This window comes from Dipodomys merriami, unplaced genomic scaffold (genome assembly GCF_024711535.1).
Source record: "Dipodomys merriami isolate MVZ:Mamm:240054 unplaced genomic scaffold, mDipMer1.0.p SCAF_561, whole genome shotgun sequence".
NCBI classification, from domain to species: domain Eukaryota; kingdom Metazoa; phylum Chordata; class Mammalia; order Rodentia; family Heteromyidae; genus Dipodomys; species Dipodomys merriami.
In genome coordinates, this window is record NW_027206137.1 from 70,062 (window position 1) to 77,976 (window position 7,915).

At 44.1% G+C, this 7,915-nt stretch overlaps 1 pseudogene; it reads left to right on the forward strand.

Moving 5' to 3' along the window:
• The first annotated feature begins 342 nt into the window (after positions 1 to 342).
• LOC138812326 (leucine-rich repeat-containing protein 14B-like) lies at positions 343 to 7,561 on the forward strand (annotated as a pseudogene).
• The last annotated feature ends 354 nt before the right edge of the window (positions 7,562 to 7,915 follow it).

The following is a 7,915-nucleotide window of genomic DNA, read 5'->3' on the forward strand; positions in this document are numbered from 1 at the left end:
GAAAATAAGTTCATAAAATGAAGAGTTGATGCGGAGTTATGAAAGACTTCATACTATTTTTCAAAGTCTCTTGGAATCAAAATCTCTTCTCAGTGTATTGAGAAAGTAGAAATGTATCTAGTGTTAGAATCATGGATACCTAAAACATTGAGTCATCCCAAAATTCATTGTATCCCTGAAAAGTACATAGAGTTCTAGTATCTTAATGGCACTCTCATGTGGAACCCAACTATTTGTCTTGGCATTTAAAACTGGGGAAGTGTTTTCCAGGGAATGAACCTTTAAAATATTCTTTTCTAAATAAAACAAAGGAAAAATCTTTCTTAAATAATTCTTTAAAAGGATTCATCAGCTGCAGAGATCTGACCTTATGGGTATCCGGGATGTGCAGGTACAGCAATGCCTTTGTGGAAGGGCTCTGGGAATATGGAGCCACACTGAGCTCCTGGCTAGAATATGCTGCCAACTACAGGCAGAGCCCTGTGCAGTTAGGTGACCTATTGAAGTCCTCATTTATTTCTTTGTCATTGAAGGCAACTTTTTTTTGGGGGGGGGGCGTCCGGTCGTGGGGCCCTTCTGGGCCTGGGCACTGTCCCTCAGCTCTTCAGCTCAAGGCTAGCGCTCTACCACTTGAGCCACAGCGCCACTTTCGGCTTTTTTCCTTTTGCTTATGTGGTGCTGAGGAATCGAACTCAGGGCCTCAGGCATGCAAGGCAAGCGCTCTACCACCGAGCCACCTTCCCAGCCCATTGAAGGCAACTTTGAGATAGTGGTGCAGGCCCTGGAATCAGCAGGTATGGCTGCTCTGCAAATGCACTGCCCCTCATTCAGGGAAGACAGCTTGAGCCCTGGGTAGCTTCTGCAGGTGTTAGGCCTAGCCAGGACAGGTTAGCTGTGCAAGCTGGAAGTTGCCCACAATGTGCGGCTACATGCTGGCATGTGCAGCAGTTGTTAGCCCAGGTGGGATTCCCTCGTCTGACTTCACTCATCCTCCCCATTAAGGCCTTTGACACACCCTTCACTTCTGTCCCAACTTCTAAGCATGAAGACTGCCTCCTTGGCTCCATCTCCTGAGAGCTCAGTCACATGACTTACCTGATAGAGCTGAGTGTGGCCCTCTCCATGCTGACAGGGAAGATCCAGATTCTCCTAGGGTGAATCTCAGATACTGAAAGGAGGAGGGATGGGTCAAGCACTCTGGTCATTGGCTTCACAGGCTGTAGGGGCACTGAGTGATAGGTAGAAGAACAGCTTATTCACAAAGCCCCAAGCTCAATGCTCTCTGGAGCTGCACATAAGAGAGCACAAAAGAGAAATAAAGAAGTTGGAGGACCAGGAGTGATCCAGAATAGTGAGGGACCTCAGGGGACTGCTTCTAGTTAGAAAGAGACAATGTGTAAGGTAGGCATCAAAACCAGGCTTGCAATCCCAACACTCAGAAGCCTGAGGAAGAAGGAAAGTGAGTTCAAGTCCAGCATGGATAACATGGGGAGACTGCCTCAAAAAACAAGGTCTGGAGGTGTAGCTCAAATATTAGAGTACCAGCCAGTGAGCAAAAGCATCAGATACTGAGTTTGAATGGTGTCTTGGTCTTCAAAATAAGAAAAGAAAGAGAGAAAGAGACAGACAAAGAGAGAGAGAGAGAGAGAGAGAGAGAGAGAGAGAGAGAGAGAGAGAGAGAGAGAGAGAGAGAGAGGAAGAAAGAAAGAAAAAAAGAAAGAAAGAAAGAAAGAAAGAAAGAAAGAAAGAAAGAAAGAAAGAAAGAAAGAAAGAAAGAAAGAAAGATAGAAAAAAAAAGAAAGAAAAAAGAAAGAAAGAAAAATGAGGGCTAAAATGTGCCTTGATGCTACAGTGTTTGACTAGCACATGAAAAACCCTGGCTGTAATCCCTAGCATAGATAGGAGGAAGAGTGGGGGAAAGCAAGAAGAGCAGGACAGAGAGGGAAAGGGGGAGGGGGAAGGGAGAGGGAGAGGTCTCTGTGAAAAGAACATGCTAACTAATGGGTCTAGAATGTTGCTTTATAAGGCAAAGCTAACTATAGTGACTCCTGTAGCTGTCTATTGTGGTGCAAAAAAGTTCCCAACACTGTGTGACTGGCATTATCTCAGGTCAGGTATAGAAATCTGGCTCAGCTGGGTGACATGAGGTTGTTGTCAGCTGACTGTGGGACTGCAGTGTCACCCTGGCCTTTCTGAGCAGATATTAACCCAAGATCATTCATGGGAATTGGGGGAATGCCTGGCCTCCTCCATAAGCAGGATTATCATAAGGTCTTAGCTAATAGTTTCACCCATTTGCAGTTATGATATCAAGAGGGGCATGCACAGACAGTGAGGGACTCAGTCAGAGACAGGGCCCAGCTGCCCCTTTGCTGATGCTTGCTGCCAACACTATCTAAATCAGAATTATTGGATTGTGGATATGGTGCCTCAGTTGGGGATGTCTGGCTTTCCCTTCCTGGCTCTATAGTAATGGATTCTTCTATTGTTAGAGTAATGGCTCTTTTTTCTTACTAATGCCTCATTTCCTCTGTAGCAAGCTCTCAGAGTGGATGTTCTCTCCAGGATCATGTACATAACTCCTTTCATATGAAAATGGTTGTTGATAAAATCTGCCATTTAGGTGAGATGAAGACAAAGGTTTCGTTGGTTCAGGTTAATTCTGAACCACACAGCAAGCCCAGCAGCTGTAGACTGTCTGAAAGCAAGGGAGCCAGCCTGCATCCCAGTGAACCATATTTATGGACACAGACATTTGCATTTCATGTAGCATCATGTGTCACAAACTATTTTCATAGACTGCATGCAGTCAGGTAAGAACAAGACTTGCCCTGCAAGGTGTAGTCTTTGTTCTCTGTGACAGACAAGCAGATGGATTGCTCACATCCATTGTTGCTCACATGGAACTCCCCTGATTAGTGCTGATTATTCCATGTTCTACAGCCCGTTCAGGACATGATTGAGAATGCTGGACCTGGCCAATTGTGCTCTGAACCATGTGGACATGAACTTCTTGGCAGACTGTATCCATGCTGCCCAGCTGGATGTGTTGCACCTCAGTAGACACAATCTGCTTCATTTATATCCCTCTACTTTCCTCAAGCTCCGGCAACAGGTTGCCCAGATAGTGCGGGTGTGGACCCCAGTGGAGTGTGCTATTACCCATAGCTATGTGGTCATGATGATCCTGGGCCTGTGTTCCTGCCTCTATCTCTAGGAGCTCAAGTTCCTTGCTAACCTGCTGTGAGCCTGCACCCTCAAGCGCCTCTTCTCTGCACTGTGTAAACTCCCTGAACTTCATTACATGGAGTTCCTGGTGCCTAAGAAATACTACCTGGAGAGTACCAGGATGAGCTGGCCATGTCCACATATGATCAGTAGAAATATGCTTGATTGCAGAAGAGCTGCATGCCATGCTACTATGGGCCAAGCAGGAAGACATCCCCACCTCCCACCACTTTTCTGGAGTTTTCACCCAATAGTTAATGAGACCAGCCATGAGCTTGGTGCTTTCTTGTTTCAAACTTTCAAAACTGCTTTACAAAACTTTCCCAGGGGCTGGGAAGGTGGCTCAGTGGTAGAGCGCTTGCCTTGCATGCTCGAGGGCCTGGGTTTGATTCCTCAGCACCACATAAACAAAAAGAAAACCCCGGAAGGGGCGCTGTGGCTTAAGTGGTAGAGTGCTAGCCTTGAGCTGAAGAGCTGAGGGACAGTGCCCAGGCCCAGAGTTCAGGCCCCACGACTGGACCCAAAAAAAAAAAAAATGAGAAAACTTTCCCAGAACATTAAAACAAGTAGAGTAGGCCCTTGAATTGTGCTAAGGAAATGTCTTGCATTTCAACCAGCCCTGTTGCCCAGAGATCAATCCCTATATCAGATCCTAAGGCTAAGATGTAAGCAACTGTAGTTTCAATGAAAAACCTTTGTTAGAGAAAGCTGTAGATACACATGACAGACAATGTAGGAAGAAAACATGCCTTCTAAATGTGACATCGGAAGCCCTGGGGTTCAATTCTTTTTTCTTTTTTGTGCCAGTCCTGGGGCTTGAACTCAGGGCCTTTGCACTGCCCCTGAACTTCTTTTACTCAAGGCTAGCACTGTACCACTTGAGCCACAGCACCACTTCTGGTGTTTTCTGCTTATGTGTTGCTGAGGAATCGAACCCATGAATTCATGCATGCTAGGGAAGCATTCTATCACTGAGCCATATTCCCAGCCTCCTGGGATTCAATTATAGGACTAGGTGAAGCTGTTACAGCAGAGGTCCAGGCATTGTGGTAGAGTGTTCAATTGGACCTAGGGCAGCATGTGCTGGAAGCAGTAACAGGGAAAATTCAGATCACTTGTCACAGAATACAAATAAAAGGTAATGGGTACATTTCTTATCAAGCATTGTTGCCTCCCACTTTGTTTCCTCTTACCATCCCTAATAAGAAATGTACTCATTACCTTGCTCATGTACTCATGTAATTGTAACTTCTCTGTAAGGTATTTTCACAAATGCGTGTGTGTGTGTGTGTGTGTGTGTGTGTGTGTGTGTGTGTGTGTGTGTGTGTGTGTGTGTGTGTATAAATACAAATAAAAGAAGATCTCATAGAAAAACAAACAAGAGAAAAAGACTGAAAATGAAAAGTAAAATGGAAAGGGAACCCGACTTTTGGGCCTAGCAGAAACTCAGCAGATCTGGTAGGAATTGTTCTGCATGGTGTGGCAATATTTCCTGGAGAATGTTTGCAGGGAATAGAAGCAGGGCTGGTTTTTGGTTGTTACCAGTGGCTTTGTGCTTGTTTTGCTCTGCATCCAGCTCAGTGAAAGCCTGATTTGAGGGTATCTCATGAGTAAGAGATGCTCCAGTATTTCTTAGTAAAATTCATATTCCATTTTCTGCTGAGCAGCTAGATTCATTTGACCACCAGCCTCTACCACTCCCAAGCCTCGTCCTTTGGTTCTACTAATCAGAGCCAGCCCTAGCTCTGGGAACAGGCATTAGAACTCTATTCTGTTACAGTAACATTCTTACCTGCCAGTGGCAGTCAACAGAGAGACCCAGTTCTCCTTTAGAGATGCCAGAGACCTTCTGCAGCTAGCTGAATCACAACTAGCTACCAACACTTTTCTGTTCAAGAGTTCCTATGACTCTAACAGAAGTCACATACTGGGGACTCTTTTCATTGCTCTCACTAAAACGCCACAGCACTGTATAACCTGATGTCCCCACATTCTGCTGCAGGAAAGGTAACAGGCTGGAATCTGTGCAATTTGGCTTGAAAAATTTGTTACAGTGAGTGAAAGATTGATTCCTGCCTAATTCCTCCAGCTCAAGCAAGACACCAGGTACAAGAAAACAAGCGTGGCCACATGCCTGTCAGCAGGCAGGTTCCAATCAGTGCCTGGCCAAGGATATAACACTTGGTCCCCAGGGGACAATAGCCCTTCATCCAGTGTAGAACATTCAACTTGTGGGCCTGGTCAAGGAAGTCTCCTTGTGGCCTAAGAGAGCATAAGCCACTTTTTATTTTCTGCTTCTTTGTGAAAACAAGCCCTATATAAGTCCATCCAAAATATAGTCCCTCAAACAACCTCCAAACCTGAAAGGTCTATGCACCTTGCTGGCAATAAACAGTCCCCACCTGTTGATCATTGAGTCTGGCCTATTCCTTTTCTGTTTTCCTCCATTTTCTTAACAGTGAGAATGCTGAAACAGGTATGTGGGTTCAGGAGACAATCATTCCCAGGTTGCCAATGGATGTTCATGGCTACTTCTAGATTTTAGGTCTGATCCTACTCTATTCTTACTTTGAGGTTACCTGAGATATCCTTAAAACAAATTCCCCTCATTAGTATCTAAGACAACTTAATCACTGTTATTTCAATTCTTACAGGGTCTGAGAATGAGTCCATCAAAGCGGGCTTAGAGATTAAAGAAGTTTGTTAGGTGTTACAGAAGTTGTCCTGCCAGGGACACAGTGTAGACTTGGGAGCTAACACTATGACCCTAAACATGAACACAGCCTAGGCTAATGAAGGCAAAAAACACAAGCAGGTACAAGCTGCAAAGTTCTATTAGTATGATAACATCAACTTTTTTTTCCAAACAAGGGACTTTTACAATGGCAATTTCCTGTTATTTCATTCCTCAGTTTCAAGCAAGAGATTATTGCATTCCTCAGTTCCCCATAAGAGGTTAATATTCTGACTCAGTGTCCTTGCTTGGTCTTGGGGTCTTTAATCCTAAGAGATCCTTACATTCCCCTTTCTTTTTGTAACTGAGTCAAATTCTTGACTCTTTTTCCTGACTCAGGAGGCTGTACTGGGCCTGAAGGGCCATCAGCTTGACAGTCCCAATTATTTTTTCTATAAGTGATATCAAAGACTTAACCACACAGGAACCAGTAATAACAAGTAGAAGAAATAGTATAATTGCTGGTGGCTAGGGATACTAGCCACCAGGCCAAAAGGCTTTGAACCCATACTAGATCTAGTTTAGCAGATGGATGCTGGTGGAGTCCTTCACACAGTTTACCTACAACCTTTATGTTTTCTTCTCCAGCCGTGATTCATTTACACAGTATCAGCACTCTTCCCTTAGAAAAACATAGGTTCCCTCTTTGGAAGCTGTGAGAAGGTCTAGTGCCGTATGATTCTGCAAGGCCACCCCCGCTAGAGAGTTCAGTTGTCTTTGTATGCATGCCAGAGACACTGAAGAGGCATGAGTATCCTCATCTACCCTCTCCTCAAATTCTTGAGCAAGTTTTAAACCTCCAACAGAGGTAACCAGACTCATCCCTAACATTATAGGAATAAAATCTGTCCTCTTGGTTAAGAGGTGGCATAACAATCTCTGAAAATTTTCACTTTTGGTATAAAGATTTAATTGGGGAACTGCTGTTATCAAAATCCAAGAGGCCAAGGTTGGATTAATGTATGACCATAGGCTTCCATTGCACCAGAACATAGTAGGAGAAGGGGTGTGACATCAAGATATCTGAAGCAGTTTGTCATATTCCACAAGTTGAGTTGGTTGGTAAAATTAAATTGCTACAATCAGGGACATTACAATAGCAGAAGTAAGAAAACTGTCCCCTTGTCTCTGATTTTAAACTGCCAGTGGTAGTTAACATCATTTAGAGCACAGAAGCATAAATGAAAAATTATGATGAGATGAGTCTTAGCTTGAGAGGCTTTTCAGGGTCCATCCATTTGTCTCTTCTGGTAGCAGGGCCACCTTAAGTGGTGAAGCGTGGATCCAGGACCAGATCCCATTCACCTTGACAGTGGTTGGAGCTGTTAGGATAGCAGTATAAGGTCCTTTCCACTGAGGATAGTTAGTTTTTTTTATGTCATATGACCTACACAGTGTCTCATGATCAGTAATTAGGGCCAACTACAGGGGCTGCCTGCAGGAGTGCCTGAAATTGGGAATGGAGTTCCTGTTGAACAGTCTGCAGTGCCTGTAAAGACTGGAGCAGTCATCTATGTCAACATTGCAGTTTTTAAGCGAGGATACAAGAAGGATGGTCTGCCAAACATCATTTCACAGGGCATAAACCCTTTGGAATAGACAATGCAATGGGAGCGCAAAAGGGCAAAGGGAAGGAGTCATTCAGTCATGGTAAATTTAAGAGAATCCCCTCTCACAACGAGTCTACCTGGCTGCTCTAATTAGCTAAACCAGCATCTAGATTGAAGTGGGCATATCCTTCCTCCCTACCATACAGATAAACATAAAGAATAGTTCCACATCAATTCACCCATCCTGACTCTATGTATATGAAAGCTAGTTTAATTTCATACCAACTTACTCATAAGCTTCATTTTTAAGACATACTCCTACCATTTGTTACATACTTAAACTTTCTGGGGTTTGTCTTCTTCCCCTTTTCACTGTGACAAACATTTTAAGACAATCCTTATT